Source organism: Nyctibius grandis, chromosome 8 (assembly GCF_013368605.1).
Source record: "Nyctibius grandis isolate bNycGra1 chromosome 8, bNycGra1.pri, whole genome shotgun sequence".
Lineage (NCBI taxonomy): Eukaryota > Metazoa > Chordata > Aves > Nyctibiiformes > Nyctibiidae > Nyctibius > Nyctibius grandis.
This window is the reverse complement of record NC_090665.1, coordinates 45,998,628-46,020,334: the sequence shown is the minus strand read 5'-3', so window position 1 is coordinate 46,020,334 and position 21,707 is coordinate 45,998,628. Positions and strand designations below refer to the sequence as shown.

The 21,707-nt window shown below is 42.8% G+C and overlaps 1 protein-coding gene across 13 annotated transcripts in view; it reads right to left on the bottom strand.

Moving 5' to 3' along the window:
• FGGY (FGGY carbohydrate kinase domain containing) overlaps window positions 1-21,707 on the bottom strand; it is a 325,680-nt gene that overhangs the window by 1,829 nt on the left and 302,144 nt on the right. The window lies entirely within an intron of this gene.

Here is a 21,707-nt window from a genome sequence, read left to right as displayed (position 1 = left end):
CTGTTCCTCTTTCTTGCTGGGAGTCCAAGGCAGGACAGACTTATCTTTTCTTATTTACACTAACCAAAGGAAATATTCAACACTGCATCCCCGGAGGGGAGATTTCTCAAATAAAATGATACTGTACACGAGATCCCTTAATCATATTCTTGAAGTATCAATTCCCTGCATCAAGGGAGGACTCGAGCGTGCTCCAGAAGCTAAAGGTAACTTGCGAAGTTCTGTTACGGAGCCCGCAGCTGCCCTCACATTCCAGTATAAAGGTGTAAGAGACAGACTTTGATCCTACTCTGCTTTTGGCCAAAACAAAGTCAGACAAAGAGATCTCACAGAATCCCCTGCAGAAGGAGTCTCTGGGCAGAGTCCCAGGTGGGAGAGGACCAAATAACGTGGTTCCTTCCCTGATCTCTGTGAGATTCTGATTTTCTGTGGATTCTCCTGGTCAGTCCTGCTGGAATGAGACACTAATCACCGATGTTAATAAAGGATCAAGCTCTCAGGCAAGGGTGGAGGCAGCAGGCACAGGCTCTTTTCAGTGCAAGTTATTTCACAAGGAGCAGTAAAGCAACAGCTTTCAGATGGAACAGTGTTAAACATTAAAGAGGAGGATTCAAGAATCAGTGTCTGACTACATCTGTATCAGTGTTCATAGTTTCTAAGCAGGACCCTAAATCTGTTTTAATGTTAGTGCCTAAAGCACAGCACTGGGAGAGTATCAGAATGACCCCCGGAGAACAGGCAGTCTGTGCTGACGCGGGAAGTCGTCTAGTCAACTACTATGGCTACATTTCTGAAAGGGTTGGATGATTTTACAGGCTGTAATATCTGCTGTAGTAACATCTTTGCTTTCCACTAATCCAGCATTTTACAGCTGAGGATCTCCTGGAACTTTACAACACAGGAGCAACGTAAGCACAGTTTCACCAGCCCAGGACAGGCAGGGAGGCTCTGAGGATAAGCGAGATGACCGGCAGGCCTTACCTCTTCTGGTTTCCCATTTCCCCCGTGTTAAAGAAATATGATCATGACCTAAATGCTGGGATGTGAGTGGGCTGCCCACGAGGCCAGCACGTACTCCTTCTCCCACGCACAGCAGTGTTTGCTCAGCTAGGCACAATGCCTGGCTGACCCTGCAGTGTTACCTGGCATGTTCTGGGTGTGTTTGCTTCATCCTTCAGCATCAACACATCCTTTTATACTGCCAGTCCAAATGAATGTGGAACACCTACTTTCTACATTCGTCAACTTCAGGGGGTTAATAATGGATGAAATTCTGACTCTACCAAAGTAAAAAGCACTGCCAGTGATGGTGCAGTCAGGGTTTACTCTGTCAGTGCTTCAGATAGGACAGCAGGGAGTATTTCTGTGCACTCATACGCCCAGACTCTTTCATACGTGCAGAAGTTGATTGGACTTTGATTCCTCAAGAAACACCCTTGAAATAACGCTTCCAGCAAGATAGTGTGTTCTTTTCTGTGGGACATGTGAGCCTGCTGGCACAGAGACTGCACACCAGCCAGATTAAAATACTGCATGGAAAGGTCGATATCTTTCCCAGTAAGAGAAATGGGCATTTTATTTATTCCCTGTTCTTTAACAGGTGATACTAGCTCAAGCATTGTTCCTGTTTACAATAGTCTGTCTTTTACAACTCCCTTACATGGCCAGCTGGATTTAGAGGCTACCCAAAAAAACAAATGAACACACAGAAAAAAAAACCCTCAACATAAAAGACAATTCCCTCTGTTGCCATCAATACTGCTTTCCAGAGAGCACTGTGTCTTACAGGAAATGTAAGGCAAAGGCAAAGCCCCTTGAAGCACTCACTAATGGAAAGAGTCACCTTGTTTTCTCCTCCCTGCTTTACACCTCCTTTTGAACTGCCCTGGAGATACTGCATGAAAATAAAACCCAAGCCACCTAAAGGGTCTAAACGTCTCAGACAAATCACTTTTCTTCACAGCTGCAAAAGAAAATGAAAGGGAGGGCCAGACTTTGCCATCCGGCCCCTCCGTGCACAGGCAGGGCTGCCTGCTGCTGCCCCGTTCTGGGCAGCGTTCAGAGAACAGGACACAGACACGTTCTGCTGCTGCCATACGTACTTGACACGCTCATGTGCTGCTTTGCTCTGGGGCCTCTTAGGACTTCCAGTGCTGAAAAAGTCATTACTGCTTCTTTGGGCAATAAGCCAGCCTTTTGAGATAAACATATCTTCAGACAGGTTTTATTTTTACGCTGTTACTCATCTAACTCCAGCCAGGTCTCCTCAGGCTGGTTGAAGAGAGGACAGACACCAGCGCCGACCCCCCCAGGTGTGGAGGGTGCAAGGGCAGCCCGGCTCACATGGCTGGCCTGCCTCACCTGTGCTCCCCACCCGTGCCTTCGCCACCCTGCCGGGGCCAACACCGCACAGGACACCTGCGACACCCCAGCTTTGCAGCAGTGGTCTTCAAAGGGCCAAACCATGTCTCCAGGGAGCTGCTGAAAGCCTCCTCCGCTCCCTGGGAGGCCTCCTCAGACTTTAAAACCCTGGCACAGAGGCCCCATCCTCTGACGGGCAGCCAGGGAGGGAGCCGCTGCTCCGAGTTTATGGTTGGACGCAATGATCTGAACGATCTTCTCCAACCTACATGATTCTATGATGGGGCCAGGAGCAGGACAGGCTACAGAGGTCCCTAAAGGAAAACTGGTCCCTCAAGCCCTGACCTAAACTAGGGAACAGGGCCTGGCTGCTGCTTGTCTTCTGCTGCTGCCTCACCCATCAATCCACGCTTAGCTAAGGAGGAAGATGCCAAGGCAGTCTTTCCAGTTTACCAGGTAAACACTTTTGTATTTTTAAATCTACCGGAAATACGTAGGTCTCCGAGAACCCACAGCATTGAGGTCTCACAGCAACTACCACAGTAATGTGGAATAACGTTAAAAAAATACACAGCCAGCAATTTTCAACGACTCCCTCAATTCTAGGTTGCTCAAAATATCCCAAATTAATTCCCTCTCTTAATTTGCATTTTGGTTGTGTGTTTTTTTGTTTTTTAAAGTCAGTTTGGTCATTGTTAGTTTGAACAAAAACTTTACTCCCAGAGGAGAGTCTTTTCAACAATTTTCTTGGGACAAAGAGGAACAGAACATTGAAAATATGAATTTATAATGAAATTGGAAACAAAGGAACATTAGAATCGCATTACTGAATCAGATCAACCTTGTGCACTGTTCTGTCTCCAACAAAGCCTTAAATATAGCAAAGTGATAATACTGCTGTTCAGAAATAGTTTGTTTGAGGGTTGACATCCAAATCCATAATTCCAGTCACCAAGAATTTCACAATCTTAATTTGAATGACGCTCTATCTTCTTTGTTTGCCAGTCTAGACAGTACAATGAATACACTGATTTAAACACAATGAATTCTCTCTTAAAACAAAATATTTTGTAAAATTGCTTTTTAATCAATTCTTTTCTCTCTTTCTATAAAGGCTACGCTATAAATAAACCCTGAAAGTTCGCATTTGATCATCATTTCTAAAGGCTGGGCAAGAGGCAAGTGAAGGGTTTACACAGAAGAAAAGAGAGGCACTGTGGAGCAGGAATAAAGGGACGCATTCATGATTTCTAACCTTTTGTTAGAGCGTCAAAGCTGAGACAGATACAAGCCAGTAAACACTCTGCTTACCATGGAGAGAGTCAGTCAAACGGGGTTACCCTGCCCGGGACAGAAGGAACATGGGCCCGGGGAACCAGATTCTCCAAGGTTCCCCAAGATTTCAGAGCAAGGTGCCATTTTGGTGCTGGAAGGGCAGCCCAGATGGGGAGGTCAGTGGTCATTCACATTCATTCAGTACTGGTGGCTCAGTTCTGCTCTTCAGCACGATCTGGGGCCGGGGATAAGTTTAAGACACCCGGGTAGCCTCAACAGGCAGCAGATCTCCTGGGGAAACCCTATTTGGAACTCAGGGAAAGCCCTATCTCCTGAGGAAACCCGATTTTGCCATAGCGTATAAAAGCTGGAAATTTCAACTGTTGTCCCATCAATAATGGAAAGGAAAAGCTTTTTAACTCTGTGTGGCAGCTGCAGTGCAGGAAGCAACTCTGTCACACCAGGAGGCACCAGGAAAAGCAAGTCAGCCCGACATCAGGAGCCCACTGGAGGTGCCTGCAGGGGTTAGCCTTACACTGGGAGACCGGTCTTCTCTGATCCCCTGGTCAATGGGCTCCTGCACGGGCTCTCTCAGAGCACCCAGCATGATCCTGCTCACCTCACAAGAGCAGCCCGTCTCCCTTGGGACTACAGAGGGAGACAAGAAGATTAGCCCACTTGTGAATAGTCCATAAGTCTGATTTTCAGTAGTGACTCAAGGACTTATGTGGCTGAATATTACTGAAAATTAATGGGATGTAGGCCCTTAAATGCACACATCAAATGACAAATCAGACTTAGGGATGTCAGCCTCAGGTAAGGAAGTCAAGTAACAAAATCCCATTGACATTAATGAGCTGGGAACATCAGTCCCCTTAAGAACTTGGGCTCTTGCTTTATTTAGGTACTTTAAAAATTGTATCCAAAGTTAAATGGGTGAGGCATTGGAGCACAAATGCCATTTCCCAGCTGTGTTCTCCCCACTTACTCATTTTGATAATCCCAATAAATGTTTGGACTTTCACCTAGCGCAGTTATTAACCGAACAGTGAAAACAACCACATACCATCTAAAGTTTTACTGTACAATTTCAGTGGCTGAAAGCACGTGGCCTGCACATACAAAAGCATACAGCAAAGCTCACCAGATCGTGGGGGTGTACCATGCCCCAGTCACAGCAGCAGTGTGCCAGCTACTTGGAGGAAGGATCCTTAGACAATATGAAAACCAAGAGGGGTACTCAAATGCAAATTAAGCAAGTTTTCTCTGTGAATGCTGCTGGTTTAGGGCTTGTCCAGTGACAGCCATGGTTCTGTTGCACCAAGAATGACTGGCCTACGAATGATGGGAAGGATGAAAAATAACTCTTCTGTAAACCAGGTTTGGATCATAAATTATAACATAGCTAATTCAGGAATCTCAGAACAAGCTGGAATGAGATGCATGGCTTACTCTTCTTTTTCCCAAGTTGAAGTTGTTAATTAACCTCATCTTAGTACGTATGCAAAAGGAGGAAATTATATTCACTTTTACTGTGGCCATAAAAGCCAAGTGATCAAATGCTGCCATTCTTACAGCCAGACGTGGTGAGAACTCTGTACCCACAAATCCGCTTCTTCAGATGCTCCTGAGAATGACAGGAGTGTATGCATGGAAGGTCAGTCTCCATTTCTGAACCACACAGAGCTTTGAAACAAGAATTTTGCCTTCATTACCCTGAAAACATTACCCAGACTCCCACTGAGGCCAGTTTCGACTCTGGTGTTTCTGGACAGCTCTGCTGTCACAGATCCAGCAACAGAGGAAAATATTTTAAAAGTTGCCTCATTGACAATAGACTGAAATGTAGGAACATTCTCCCCCACCAGATTTGTTCTGATTTGCAGAATTCAGCAGGTGTAAGTACCTTCAAACTAACAGGCTGACTTTAGTTACACTTCTAAGTCCTCATAATAAATACAGTAAATAATGTTATATGTAATAATTTTTACTGTTCTTAAACAGTGAAGAACCTCTCTCTCATCATCTCTATTCCACACACATAAGCTGAGACTAGCAGCTGCTAACTAGCATCATTTTAAGAAGTCCAGTCACAGATATATTTGGATTTGAGGGGAATAAATAGATTTCTTGAAATGCTGATGTTCAAGAAATACTTTTAAACTTTTCTAAGAATTGTAAGTAAGGCTGCTATTTTCTTATAGGCTTTTATTTAGGGATCACTTACTCAACAGCCTGGAGATGCAAAATTCATCTTATCTATGCTTACAGGAGTTACATGAATGTATTTATGTAAGACAGCCCTAGGAGAACATTACTTTTTAGTGGTATATGACTGCATGAAGAAAGCATGTGATGGACCATATACAATATTTTTCTAGTGGGTTTTTTCCCCCCCTTAAATTTGTTTGAGTTATAGGGGCAGATCTTGGCAGCATACACAAAGCCCAAAATCTGTAACTGAATTCTCTGCGGTATTCTGAAAGGAGCGAGCCAAGTTTTAAAACACATTATGGATAAATATTAGAGCTGAGCAAAAATTTCACACCTAAGACCAAAGTGTGAAAATTTGGCTTTCATTCATTTAGTGAAAAGGTGCAAAATTTCACACAAGCTTGTATTTTCCTTTTGCTCTGTTCCAACATAGATTTCTGTGTTCATATCAAACCTCAGAGAGAGAGAGAGAGAGTTTCCGTCTGTCTGTGAGACTATAGAGAAGGAGGAGGAAGAGGACAGAAGGACAGAGGTCCAGGGAGCAGGATAACACTTAGGACTTGAGTTCAAGTCAATCCTTCAGAAAAAGTCACTGGCCTTTTGAATCTCACTATCCCTACATTCAACAACAGCATTGGCCCATCTTAGAGGAATATTTTACACATTTGTTTATTAAAGACTGTTACTGTGGTGGAGGGAAACCAGGCAGGTTGTTTAGAAGCAGCCCAACCATCTACCCCTAAACCATCCAACTTCAGTTGACAGAGGCCAACTGGATGGATCCTCAATACTGAGACAAGGATTCCCCAAGTTATCTGGGACACGTAATTTACTCTTCTAATTTTCAGTTACCTCTCTCTGAAATAAGCTGTGCCCTTTGTTTTCCCCCAGGCTTGTACACACAGTTTGTAAACTCTAGGCTTGTCCCTAACTTGGTACTATGGGTGGTACACGGAGCCCTCAGTCCTGCTGCAGCCCTCCATCCCTCATTCAAGGACGTATCATTCGACCTGTCCTGTACCGCAGGGGCATGGTTTTCACTCCTTAGGATCAGAGACAAGAAAAAACGGAAAAGAGATCACATAACAGTAGAGACAAGTGCAGATAAGGCCACGGTACCACTTTTACCGCCGAAGCATCTACTTTTAGCCTGCTTCAGTGACTACACTGAGTGTCAGACAGGCTGTGGCCACCATAGCTCAGTGTCACACAGAGCTTGTGCTTCAGCCAGGCTGGCCAGCCGACAGGCAAAGCCATAAGAGGGGCAGCAGTGGCAATGCAGCTGCTGTGAAGGGTGGCTTGTCATGCTAGCAATGATATTAATTACTTATTCCGCAGACCAAATTTAGAATGGGATGAGGGTCAGCTATGATTGCCACATCATCTATCAGCTGGAAACTATGTTTGGGTCAAAGCTCCAGCCACACTGCTACTAAATATAGGTTGTTTTGTTGTTGATTTGACTCTGCACTCCTCTGAGTTGCCTTTGACTATCAAATAATTAAGCAGTTTGCTTTGTGAGGGCTCCACTGCTGGCACCTCTTAGTGCCCAAAGCTGCTTGGATGCAAACTTGACAGCTTAGCAGGGGTTTCAGCTTACCCAGGCGATGGAAAGAGCCCAAGTGTTTAGCTCCTGTTTCAGTTTCACAGATTGCTGGCACTGGGTGCCATGAATCAACAGTCTGTGGGCAACATCTAAGCAGTCTGCACCAGAGCTGGGGCACGGTTTAGCCGCGCTTACCCTGACATGAGCTTGTACAGCTTATTCATGAGGCGTATGGCCACTTCACGACGTCTGTGCATGAAGATCCAAGATAGCTTTAACACGGGTAGCACAGGGACGGGTAAGACGCAACGACAGCAGCAGAGAGGTCTGCCCAGCCTGCCCACCAGGCTGGCTTCCACAACCCGGGGCACGCTCTGCCTTCTCACCGGTCCCCCACGGTGGGCGGCGATGCCACGGCTGGCAGCTTCATTACCAAAGGGGAGGCTCCCTGACTACACAACCAACTGGCACGGACAGTACATTTCCCTCATCCCTTTCTGAGGTGGAATAAATTTGTTAACCACACACGGCATCACTGTTACAATACACTAAGAAGGTTTGTCCTTATAAACCACATGAAAACGTATTGATTTAACCTACTTTTTAGGCTTGGAAACATTATGCTGACAGGCAGCTCTGTTGAACAGAAAGTAAGCTCACCTGGGAGTCAAGAGAGCAGATTCCTACACCAGATCCCGACGCAGGAGACCACACTACAGCTATGAGTTAAATCAGCCCTCTCCCTACTCACTGCTGCTGGTGATGGAGTAAACTAAGCCTGGGAGCGCTGCTCTTCTGCACAACCTGGAACAAGTTATTTTGCTTCTCCGGCTCCCTTCTCACCCTCTGCTTGCAGTATCTGTCCTAACGCTTTTAACCCTCCATTTCAGGTGGTAAAACCTTTGGGGCAGGCAGGACAGGGGTGTGATTCCACACTAACTTGCACAACAAAAGAAATGAGCTGGACAGAAAGCAGGAGTCGTCATTTGGACAGGGGAGGGTAAAACAGAGAAGCTGAAGAACAAGCATCCGCACAGGATATCCTGACCCTCGGCTGTGTACTTGACACAATATTTAGCTGAACTGCACCACTTCCTTTAAGGTGCAAAATTCAGATTTATTCAGCTGATTTCTTTTCACGTTCATGCTGAACATACAGCTTTCCTTGCCTTTAGTCACTGAGTTCAAACTTTTATTTGCCATCTGGCAATGGATTGGGGTTTACCAGGGGGAGGGGATAGGAAAGGGGGCTTTTTTTTTTTCTTTTTCTTTTTGCATCTGTATTTGCTTTATGAGCTACGGCTAAGGCATCATTTACACATGTGGACATGGATCAGGTTCTCTCAATTCTTTCCATATGTTCACTTATGCTGTCAAAACATTTTCCCGATCTAATTAATCCGCACACGTCTCCCCGTTCATTTCCCCGCTCAGTGGGTTTTAGCATTTTGGGGTATCTAGCTGGGATTTTGTCACAGAAACAACTTCTGCCCACACTTTGCTTTAGGGTTACTCCATCAAGAAAAGGAAACTATTTGCAACATTTCACCCTTCTCCATCTGATTAAGCTTCCCCTATTTCCAACACTGGCTGAGGAGACTTTCCTTTACCCCTCATCTTTATAGACTTTATATAGTCTTTGCCATGCTCCAGTGTCTACCTGAGGTTAATGAGGGAAATCCGTGCTGTGAGTTTTGATTTGGGATTATTTTTTTGCTAGTTAATCTGATGTGTGGTTTACTATTAAGAAACTATACCTCAGAAATATGCTTACATTGTACCCAACGTGGACTGCATTTGGGAAATCACCCTGGACAGGGGCTCATAAAAAACAAGAGACCTTTAAAAAAAAAGTCTGTCACTACTGTAAACCAGTAGAAGGTTGACAGAGAGTAAAACTGCATTAGAATATGAAGAGAGCCTTTCTGGTAACCTTACAGACATCCTATCTCCAACACAAAATTAAAATATCACTTAAGACAAAACTGATATTTTATAGATATCCAACATGCGGCAGGCAGAGAGTAAAAGCTAGAAGAAATGAGAAATGTGTTAAGAGCTTAGAACTGGACTGCAGAGCCATTTCTCTTTGTGAGGCACCGTACAGAGAAGACGGCTGTCTATGGCACAGGGCATTTGGTTTCCTTGCCATGATTACTACAGACAAGGAGTTAGCAACCTTTTCTAGCACACTGTTCCAGAAAGTATTTTTCTTTCCCAAATTAGAGGCTACAAGTGACTAAATGGAGTGAGAGCTGAAGCAAGGCACACTGATCAGCTGATGATATTGTCCCGTTTTGTTAAAAACTGTGCACTGTCTCTTCTCTAGGTCTGAAATTCAGAGGCAGCCAGGGATAAGAAGCTACTGCTCTCATTTGCTCTTCTGCCATTAAAACCGTCCTTTAAGAAGACTGCTGTTCCTAAAAAGCACTTTAAATGCTGGATACATATTGCTATGACATTTTAGAAAGCTCTTGATGCCTTAAAAACCTGGGAAGCCTGGTCAGATGGATGCAATGGCCAGTCTGTTGCCAAAAGTGCTCTAACAGCAGCAACGGAGAATCTCAACCTGAACTGTGGGATTCCTGTGGACACAGAATTCAGAGAGATTTATAACAGGAAAATATAATAGTCACATCAGAATAGGTGTTCTGCTCCCCTTGCTCCTAAAAAGTTGGCTTCTATCTCTTGGAGACCATTGGGAAATGGTAAATACAGTTCTCTTTAGCATTAAAACTTCTCTTTAAGTAGGATCCTCTTTGTGTGCACAACCTCTCTGCGTACTGCAATTATATTTATTGCCTAGAGAAACCTGTAGGCACCAACTTACACAAATTAGTTGGGAAAAAACTATTCTTGTTGGTAAATGTCAAAAGTTACCCTCATCACTACCCTAGCTGTCAGCCCTGACATTTTTCCATACAAAACCAAAACCAAGGAAATTAATCCCCACCTGCCCCAGAGCCATAAAAGAGCCTTTGATTACAGCAATATTACACAACCTCTTTTAATGAGCAAATCTAAACCTGCCACCCAGCACTGCCAGCAGGAATTTTTAAAGGTATCTGAGGCATCTTTTTCCTTAGGAGATCTTCTAAGAAAGCATTTGTATTCATTTGGCAAATAGAAAAAAGAGCACATTTTATAATTGACTGTGCCCAAAACAATAGCTGGTTCTGTCTGAAAACACACCAGTGAGAACCAAAAGTGCAGTGAGCATGGGAGGGAGTCATCAAGTGGTAGCAGAGTTTGGCTGGCTCACGGCCTGAGATCTAATATAGCACCGTCCTGCCCCAGGGGTTATCTTTAAAGTTGAGATCTTGCAGAGAAGAGCACACTCGACAGACTCCACCTTCCCACCCCCAAATTTTGGCTAGGTGGGAGGGTTGGTGAGCTTGTTTATAAGCTGTCCTTTTTACCTCCATGAAAGGTGAACAGCACTGAATCCCTCCAAAGGGACAGTCTCACCTTACAACACCCAGCCAGTCACCATTCCTACTTTTACTTTGCTGTCCCATCCCATTTTTTAAGAAGCCCCCAGTGACCTGCACCTCGTAGTTCCTATTTCCAAGCAAGCCTTGCCCCTTCCTCACTTCAATGAGAAATTTCTAACCCTGCTCCTGAAGTGCTTATGGGGGAAAGCCCTTCCCAGAACAACTTTGGTGACCGTAAGGAGGGCAGTTGGATATGTCAGCTCCTGAATTTTAATCTTGGACAAGTCACACAAGCTTTCTGTGCCTCAGTTTCTCCTATATTCCATGGGAATCAATAACACCACTAGATTAGTATCAAGAGCTTAGGAGGGAAATCTAGCCAACGTGGGACACAACTGAAGAAAAAACACTGTGTGCTTCACAACTCAGCTGATCCTAAGAAGTGAGCCAATTCCTGCTGCTGAGGATCTGGCCTTTCATTTAAAGACAGCAAGCTGAGAGAAGAGATGAATAGCAGAGGCTCAAATGGCTCGTGGAGCTTTTCACTTGTAGGTCACCAGTCAGAACCTCAGCGAGGTCAGTGGGTGTTTGCGAGCTATGAAAGCTTTTTATAGCGTCCTTTGCAAAGCGGATTTATTGGTTTCAAATCAATTTCTATTGTATGCAGTTTTCACAACATGAAACCCCCCATTGTTACAGCTCAGTCACTGTTAACCCTTTGCAAAGCTACATGAGAGAAACTGCTAACACCACCACCTGAACAGCCTGCCTTTTAAAATCATACTTGAAGAAGCATCCTAACTGTGAACTGAGCCTGGCTGACCTCAGAGAGCCTTTCCTAGCCTTGGGTAGAGGCACAGCCATGAGAGGAAAGCTGTACTGCAGCTGCACATACTGTTCCTCGCTCGTGCATAAATCGGGACAGGCAGAGCCCAGCTCTGCAGTCTTGTTCTTTACTCCCCACAGTGACCCTACAGCCCTCGCTGGGTCTGCTCATGGAGAGAGAGAAGTGTGTGTGCTGGCAGCATCACAGGCCTATTCTTTGCAGAAAGCACTTTCTGAAAGAAGAAACAAAACAGAAGAAGCAAAACTGAACAACTATATCATTATCTAATGTGCTGAGATCTCAGCAGAGATCATTTCAAAGATCCGTGTTGTTTACAGCAGCTGATGAGCCTAACAAGGGCTGTGCTCTCGCTTAAAGTGCTAACATATTTACAGTTTTCTATCCTGTCCTTAGTGCTTATCTGTCATTTCAATATGAATGCTCCTTTTGTACAGGCTGATTACTTGCACGAATACTACACTAGCTCAAAATCCCAGATTTGTTTCACTTTTCCATTAGAAGCAATTTTGTACTTTGGAAATTGCTTAATACAGCAAATCTAAAAAAACCTAGTTTTTGTTGAAAGGTATGTCTTTGGCTGTGACAAGTATATATCGAGAGGAGGGAAATTAAATCACTTTTATCTGATGAAAATCTTAATTTCACTAAACAACTTTCCTAAACGTACTTACACATTGTTCTCCTCTGGCTTGGTTTTTGGTCTTAGATTAATTCGTGCAGATCTATATAAAATCAGACTAGATCAGTAACAGACTGCTTGATAAGACACAGTTATCTCATGCTTAACAATCTTTTCTCTATATTACAATACGTGAAAAATGTGGTAGGATCCCATCCTGCCCCTTCCTCTTCTAATAAACAGTAGGACCACGTGCAACTGAAAAGCTGTCAGTCATTTCATTTGTACAGGGATAGAAGGAATGCAGGGCATTCTACAACTCAGTAACTTAATTTTAAAAAATACAACCCAGACATGCAAGAAAAAGGATACAGTTATAACAAGGAGGTCTTATCCTGTTGAATGTTTTACATTACAGTCATGGGGTTACTGACCTGTCACAAACCAGTTTCAGATGCAAATCAAAAAATGCTCAGCAATGCAAGATGCATCTGTGGTTTCTGCTAATCCTGATCCCATTGCAGTGAAAAAAGGATAACATCTGATTTTCAGAAGTCTCCAGCAAATGTCTTCAGCTGCAGTTTAGAAGGCTCCATACTTGAGCAAAAAGAACCCCCAGTCTCTCAGTTGCGTGTTGGATACAGCATTAGATGTCTCAAGCTACAAGCCTGGGAGTGAAAACGCTGATTTTGAATTAGCCTTTGTTGTTCCTAAGGAATTGCCAATACAAACTGCGAGTGAATTTGTGTTTTGAAGGATGTGGTCTCCCATTCCTGCCCAAATATTTTCTAAAAACAAGAACTCTGCATATGAAGTGCATTTCATTGTAAATGTATAACACAACCTTTAAAAGTCATGAACGTTCTAAATATTAAAAATTAATATAAACTTCTGAGTTATAGTCATGTCATCCTATATCAACCATCTTTCATGCTGGATACATAGCAATGAAAATTCCCACACATAATGAACTGGCTGCAGTTCTAAAATAAGATTTTGTTTTCCCGTTCAGAAGTCAAAAGATGTTCCAATTATGAGCAACCGAGTTGTCAGTCTATGGGCCTTTCCGTTCTTACTTATTTTAATGCACCAGAGCCACACCATTAGCATCATCATCCATTTTCTTTGCACTTTACATTCTATCACTTTTAATATAACTGTAAAACCAGCCTATGAGGTACTTAAACATCACTAGATCTGCTTCACAAATCAGTTGGATGAAGAACAAAGTGAAACAACTTGCCCAAAGTCACAGACAGAGTCAGTGGCAAAGCTGGGAATAAAACTCATGTACTCTGATGCTCGAGGCAACATACATTGTTTTCTCATTGCAAAATTCTGCTTTTATTTATACCAAGGGAACCTCAGAAGAACTTGATACTACAGAGGCTTGTGTTAGATTTGAACTAGTACAGCTGATGAGTTTCACCCAGCATACGCATTATCTCTCATTAGCAGGCTGCTAATAAGAACTAGATGGGAAAACAGGTGTTTTTTCCTCTGTCACCAAGAAATACTACACTACATTTTACATGGTATTTGTTTGATGTGTAAAGCCAGGCGATTCAGTTCTTATCTCAAGGACATTAAACAAGCCTGCTGATTTGAGGTGTCTAACATTTCTGGACATTCGTATCTGTTCATACTTGAGGAGTTAGAATACGAACAGGGATGCTGATAAACAAAGAAAAGCCCTTCTTCCTTAACCCTTACTGCTAATGCTGCAGAAAAAATCCTGCAGGTGTGGGTGGAATATGTGCAACAAACCTCTCCAACTCTAAATCCCATTGCTGGGTTGCAGGTATCAGGTATTACCTATCCATAGCACGTTCTCCTGCTTCGTGAAGTCACAATCAAACAAATGGCAAATGCCATCACTGGGAGAAACTGAGAATGTTACAAAACAGCAAAAAACACGGATGGGAGGAAAATTAGACAGAGAAGTTCAAAGGCAGCTAAATGAAATGCTGGTGTTAAACAGACCCTGTGTAATTAGCCACTAGGGGGAACAAGAGTCATGCTGCTTAATTAAGGTGCAGGACGTTCAGCAGTGGGTCCTCTGGGTCACCCTTGCCCAGGGAAGCGGGCTGGGGGTGTCTGAACACTTTCCCTGTAAGCTCTGGAGTGGGACAAAGCTTTTCTGACCTTCGGCTGTGTTTCACTTTCCCCTTTCAGGTCTGCCTAGGCCTTGGCACAAGTAGTTAATGAGACTTGAAGAATTCATTTACCTTTTGTATTTTCTAGCTGCAATTAACTATTTTCACACCTGAAGCACTTGGTAAAAATATTTAAACAAAAACATGGGAGTAGAAGGGAGGGGATGAAGGAAAGGAAGAGGACCAAAAAAAAATGGCAAAAAAGGCAAAGCTGTATTTTTCAGACAGTGTACACCTTGGTGTTGGCTCTTTTAAAGTAGAAGGGAAGAAAAATCACAAGCAGCTCGTATGTAAACTGCGTGAGAAATGGGGAGCAACGCTCTGCTGATACCATTAGATTGAGGTAGTGGTTGGGAGGGATGGCAAGGGACCTGCATCCCCAACTCCTGCCTGCTGACCTGCACGGCTGAAGCTGCATGAGAAAAATGAATGAGGCAAAAAAGTCAAAGCCCCTCTCAGGTCACTTCTCTGCTGCTGCTGAGGACACAGACCTATTCAACAGCATGGCTGGGACTGAATCACAGACAAACAATCTTTTCTATTACCATAAAACTGACAAATAAGTAATAGTTACAGCCTAGAAACACAAGACTCCAATTAAACAGAGTTCTAAGTAGTGCACTGTAACTGGAAGCAGGAACCTATTCCTATTAGAGCCGGCTTAGCCTAAAGAGTATCAGATGTTACTCGGGCCTTAGAAGGCCTGAGACATAAACTATGTGTGTAAGAGAAAAAGAAGTCAAATGACTCATGACAGAGTTTGTTTTAATATAAATGACTTCTTCTGGCTCTTTGCTTTTAAAGACTTGCCATTTGCAGACCCTGAACAGCTAACCTAGGCAGCTGGCTTCCTTAGCCGGTGTCCTTCATCTTGTGTATAAAGCGCTGGCATTTACAAACTCATATTCCTCTGGCTAAGGGAGGGCAGTTTATTTTAGCACTGTGATCAATGCCATCGTAAATCTTTCCTCTTCTAGTCCAAGAACACCGGCACTGCCCAGTCAGTGCTGCGTGGATATGCTGTACCCATAAAATAGAGGATACACCACAACCCTTTAGTAAAGTCCTACAAGCCTTGAGTGTAGACTTGAGGGAGCAGCACTGAATGAGCCACAAGCCAGCCCTTCCTCTTTGCTTTTTATTACGTGAGGACATGGGTAAGGGACTGTGACATGGAAAGAGCAAAGAAAGAAAGAGAGAACAAAAGAAGAGGAATAAGATTAAACAGAAGAGAAGAAGAATCAACAGATAAGAAAAGAAGAAAAAGTGGAAAAAATTAAACATGAGAGGCACAAACAAGAAGGCAGCAAGAATACAAGAGAAAAGAATAAACAATATCAGAGTGGGAATAAGAAAAGGGAGATGGTGGGGATATAGGGGATTTTGGGAAAAAAAGGAAAAGCCCCATTCTCCACCACACCAATCTTTCTCGTGCTTCTCTTATGCTCTTTCCATGCCAGTCCTCTCCTTCTTCCCTGGGATGAGTGGAACTTCCATGTCCAGAAAGCTCCAAGTCTGGTGTTTTGTGTCTTATGGCAAATGTGCTGGCTATCCAATGTTTCCACAGGGGCAAAGTTATACAAAGCAAACGAAAAGCAAAGCTCGCTCAGTCTCCCTTCCATGCAATACAAGAATCATCCCTTAGATGGGACTATTGCAAAATTAAACAACCTTACAACCACAACCAGTAAATAATGAGTAATGTGCTTGTATATACAAAGCTTTTATACCAACCAGTCGAAGAAAGTGAGGATAGCTCATCACAGAAAGACTCCATTTATCAGAAGGGCTTCAAACAGCTTAGCATCTTTAGGGCCATTACTCATCTCTTTCACCTAAGCTAAGTGCCAGCTTCCAACCTAGAGGCTAACACATACCAAATTTATCTGCTGTAGGATACTCCAGCACTGCTTCCCCCAGTCTAGCCTAAAGATACAGGATTCAATATCTGAACTACTTAAAGTTAACAGAAATTAGTGATTACATGAACAGATAGGAAGACACTAGTCTGGGAAAATTAGGCAAAAATCAAGTCTTACCAGACATTTAAAAGCAAAAGGAGTCTGACACAAGGCTGCTAGACTCAGTAATATTTTGCTGAATATATCAAGGGTGTTTAACTCAGTTCTGAGCTACAGGACTGGGCAATGAAGGGACCTTCCGAACGCAACACAGTATCATTCTCCACCCCACAATTTTGGGAGGGAGAGGTTGTGCTGGGTGATGGTACAGCCCTCCACACATACTCTTGTTATGTAGAGATTCTTCAGAGGAGAAAATATTGATTGGTTTATTTTCCACGGTGTTTTCCCTTGGAGGGTCACCTATGCTTCCGGAGCTCCAAAAGAAGTGACGTGGTGAGATCTAACCACTCCTCACTCTGCTTAGCGAGGAGCACATTGCCACATCACTGTACTCTGTTCCTTGACAAAACAATGTGCTCCCATCACAGCTTCCACACCCACACTCTTCCCTAAAATTTCTACCTGGCAAAGGACTATCTGGAAGCTGTGCAGAAAAAAGCAACTTGTAGCAGGTGCTCAAACAGGCCCTACATGGGTCAAAATGTATTTACGTACTGAAGGTTAGTAATGCTCGGGGTAACACAACCCCTAGGAGTACTACACATTGAGTTCATCCCCTATAAATTATTCTGAGCCGAAAAGTGCACTTGTGAAAGATGACAATCCAACTCCCTTTCGCTGCTTATACACGGTTATAAAGCACAGCAAGATATGGGCACAGCGGTTCTCCTTATTTGTGTTCTTCCAGTGTTTTTCGACCCTCATCTGGAGCAGTATCTTTGAGGAAAAATCTGCAACTTATGCTTTTCTGTGCCCACTTGGTGGTTAGCCTTTCTGCCTGTATTTCCCTCAAGAGTGACAATTATGGTCTTGCTAGTCATTACACGGACACTTGTCCCAATAAAAACAAAACAGAGCCATGAAGCAATTTCATATGGATTCTCTCTACAGGTCACTGTCCAATTTCTAGTATCAAACTGTGCCTCAGAAATGTTTAAGCACAGCAGGTGTGAAAAGTTGCTTCAAAACAAGAAAGTTTCTTCAAAACAAGGAAGCAAGCAAGGGTTGGGAATGGTTGTTACATGTCTATGTCTAAGAAACCAAGGAAACAAGAACCTATGACTTAGCTGAACAAAGAAAGGAGAATGACAATTGGATTCCAATAAAGCGGCTAATAAAAGCAACTGCCTTTTATTGCTAATAGAACTAATAAAGATTATGGGATCTCTCCTCTACCATTTCAGATCCATGATTATATGAAAGGGAATAAAGAAAAATATCTTTACTGTTAACCACAATAAAATGAAATGTATTGGAAATGCCTAGATAGTAAATGGAGTCTTGTTAAACTATACAGATAGGGCAAACTATACAGATAGAAACAAACCCCTCTAGATATCTTTGGGAGAAAGAACAAGATAGTACATGCAAGATATAAAACTTCTTCAACTATAGGGTGGCAAAATATGTCCTGGTGGTAGAAACTACTGACATCAAATCCCACAACTAAGTGACCATGATATCCTTCAAAAACTTTACTGTGAAAAAACCTCAAGCATTTCAGACAGCTAGTGCTGTGACTCTACATGCTTGTGCTTTGCCACAGAACAGTCTGATCCCCTGTGCTGACATAGCAAGAGTGCAAATCCCAGATGGAAAATTAATCTCACAATGTAGCCAGATTGAGTTTCCAATTCTCCGGTGCATAACTTGAAGGTTGTTCTGCTCAGCTACTGAAGAGGTGAGGGCAAAGAGACTTTAACTTGTTTGACATCCCAAACATCATTTAAGCAAGACATGCTCTGAAAAGGACCTTACTGGCTACTGACAGTTACAAAGGATCCATGGTATCCTCCTTTGTATTCTTCCTTCCTATAAAATATTGCTATCACACTCTTCCCTGCTTAAGTGGCCTGGACAGAAGGGGAGTCCAAGGTCCAAATGACTTCAGCTATGTCTCTGAGCACGTGGGTAAGATCTGTCCTTAAAATAGAAAGGAGATGGATCACAGTACATTTTAAAGGAAGTATCTATCTACTGAAAAGACACATTTATGTTTTCTTCATATTTATGGTTTTCCTCAAGAAAAGACAGGGCCAGCAAGCTAGAAAAACTGTGAGGCTGTGGTATTATTTAACTTCTTCTACAAGCTGATCTTAGTCTTAGTCTGCTTGAAAAAAATAATCAACTAATTGTACATCTCCTTATACAAATCCACCATGGTCATTTCATGGTTTGTTACAAAAATATGCAGCAGCAGAACCTGAACTATTCTAGGCAGCATATTTTCTCCTGCTTGCCAGGTCTTGGGCTTACTGACGGATGAGAAGAATACCATTGGTTTACTAAGAGTCTCAACTTCTGCAGATTAACAAAACACTAAATCTTATTCTTTGCCAACATCAGCTGATGTGAGTTTATTAAAAGCTAAAAGGCATGACAATATCCAGACAGAAGAGACTGTATTTGCATACATATGGCTGCTTTAATACGGTAATTGGGTGTGTGCATGCAAGGTACAGAGCTCAGGTGAAGTCAATGGAGCTGTGCCAATGCGCAAAGCCTGCTACACCTCCGGCATAAAGACAGGAGATTAAATAGATTTCTTTGGTCGTTTGAGCATCTGAGAGGTCTTTATTACCTTTTCAGGCCATCCTCATAAATGTGAAAAATAAGTAATACAATTTTTATCACCACTCTCAGATGGAATTAATAAACAGATAAGTCACACCGATATCCCAACACACAGTGCCCCGTCTCCTTCCACCGATGCCCAAATAAAACCCCAGGTTCCATTGCATTTCATTAGTGTGGTATTTCATTAAACCACCTGCTTTAAAAAAAATAATATGGCCACATCTTTAAGTACTGGATTTCTGAGATTGTTGCCTCCAATGTTAGTATTTCTGTGCCAAATACTCAGCTAATGTAAATGGGTAGTTCAGTTATAGCCAATATATTACACTGACTTACTGCAGCTGCCTTTCCTCGTCATTAAAGAGTTACTGAGAAATTCCAAATCTGAACATTTGTGTACCGGATGACATTTAAAATGGAATATGCTACGTTTCCACACAAGGACAGCACTTAACAAAAGACACTGCCTTTGTATCCTATTACCTATAGCATCCAGAACTTGTTTCTGAACGGGTAATAATATGAACCAATTGCAAGAGCTCTAATAGCCTTTATCATTTCAAGATGTGTCATCTACCAGTGAACTGTGTGTCAGGTTCCTGTTTGGGCTCTGATCCAGTAAAGTACTTCAGCACATGGGCAGTCCTGCTTGTCTTCAACTGAGCTTCTTGCCTACTTGAAAGTTAGATGATGTACCTAAGTGCTTGATTGGATCAGGGCACTGGAGTAAACTGGTGTCACTCCGCTGAAATCATGGAGCAATACTGATTTACATTAACTGAGAATTTTGCATTATGATTATGGACTAAGATCATCCGTCATTTCAGTAGCTTATATGACCTGCTACAACAAACTTTGACATTTTCTTAGACAAGTTTCTACCTGTAATAATTTCAAGTGATATAAACCGACTACAAATTATCCGATGTGACAATGAACCAAACGCTACCGTACAGCATGTACTGACCTGATAATACATCAGATGTATGACAACATATAGCATTAGACATTGCACTCCACCAAGAACATTTAACAGCAACGGAGTTCTTTCTCTCAACTTCAATATAAAAGGCAGCCAGCAGGATGATATCAAATGATGGCAGCTCTGCTTCTCATAAAAGGACCTTGGGGACTCCAAGGAGATTTGTGTATCTGCACTTCAACAGCATAGCAATGTGGAAATGTTAAAGTTAGTAAAGCAAACAGTTCTCAAATGAGAAGGGCAACAGATGTCAACCAGTATCACATGTCAGTAAACAGCAACAAGACAGAGGGTACTTCTCTTAGCGCTTTTGTGAAAGCGTCGTGTTATCAGCTACAGCCACATCTCAGCTGTTTGACTCTCTAAGTGGTGGTGCTTGTATGTGTGATATAACTCCCACCAAGCGAGGATTTCCAACCATATGGAAATACTTTCAGCTGACTTCGGTGGACAGTAAGTAGAAGTGCTGCTGTATATTTATTGCGGCTTGAAAAGTGGAGAAAAAAAAAAAAAAAAAAAAAAAAATCACACTCTCAAACTGATTGAAAGCTCATTCTGTGCTTGGCAGAGACAGACCAGCATTTATATTTCTCAGCTTTAATACAGAAGGATCATCCTCAGGGCGAAAGAGTAGTCGTGATTCATCTGCTTTTTACCCCTACTGCAAAGACTTCTGACAGTAAGTCCAAAATATGCTAACTAAAAAGGCACTCTTTGTACCATAAACACTAGGCCACAAGGAACTGGACAGTGGCCATCAAATCACTGCCTTTTAATTTTTCTCTCTCATCTATATTTCTCTAAAGATTTCTGGTAAGAAGGCAGCTGACTCTATACAAAAGCCAGCGGCATTGCCAGTATCTCGGTGGTTTCATGCATACCATATTGAATCTAACTTTATTATGCAAAAAAAAAACCCCAACCTTTCAATTAGGCAAAGATGTATTTCAGTGTCAAAACACGAAGGACAGAGGTAAAGGGATAGAGTTCTTCTACTGCCGAGTCACAGCCTTGAGTCTAGGCCTGCTTAGCTGCAAATATACTCCACAGTCATCGAACATCTCTGCTGCTTACGTGGAACACAGTTTGGTTCTCAGCAAGCAGCAGAGCCCACATCATGAACTGTCCATGACATCCCTTGATAACTTTGCTGCCAGTCAGAAGTGAGAACAACAAATGAACGGGCTGTGAAGATTCAGCTCGTTCCACCACTGTCTCTAACAGTGCGTATATAAGCTATGAACTGAAATTTAACGTCATTTTTTTGATGGAGCACATGTCCTGTCAACTGAGACTGATGACACACATATCCAGGAAGGAATTTTTTAAAAATCACTTGGATGAAAAAGCCATATCCAGCCAATACGCTACTCAGAAAAGCAAAAGCTGTCACCCAGCCTTGCCCAAGGATAGTCTCTGCTAAACCTTGGGCTCAAACTGTACATACACAAATCTGGAGCTTTTGAAGAAAAGGAAAGCGAGATCACAGCACCTTAACACACTTGTTGTGTACAGCATGGTGCCTAAGAACAACCATCTCCTTCCTCTGCCTTTCCAAAATCCTCTGATTAAGGGAACAGGAGAAAAAAACCCATCCCAACACGGCAGGAAG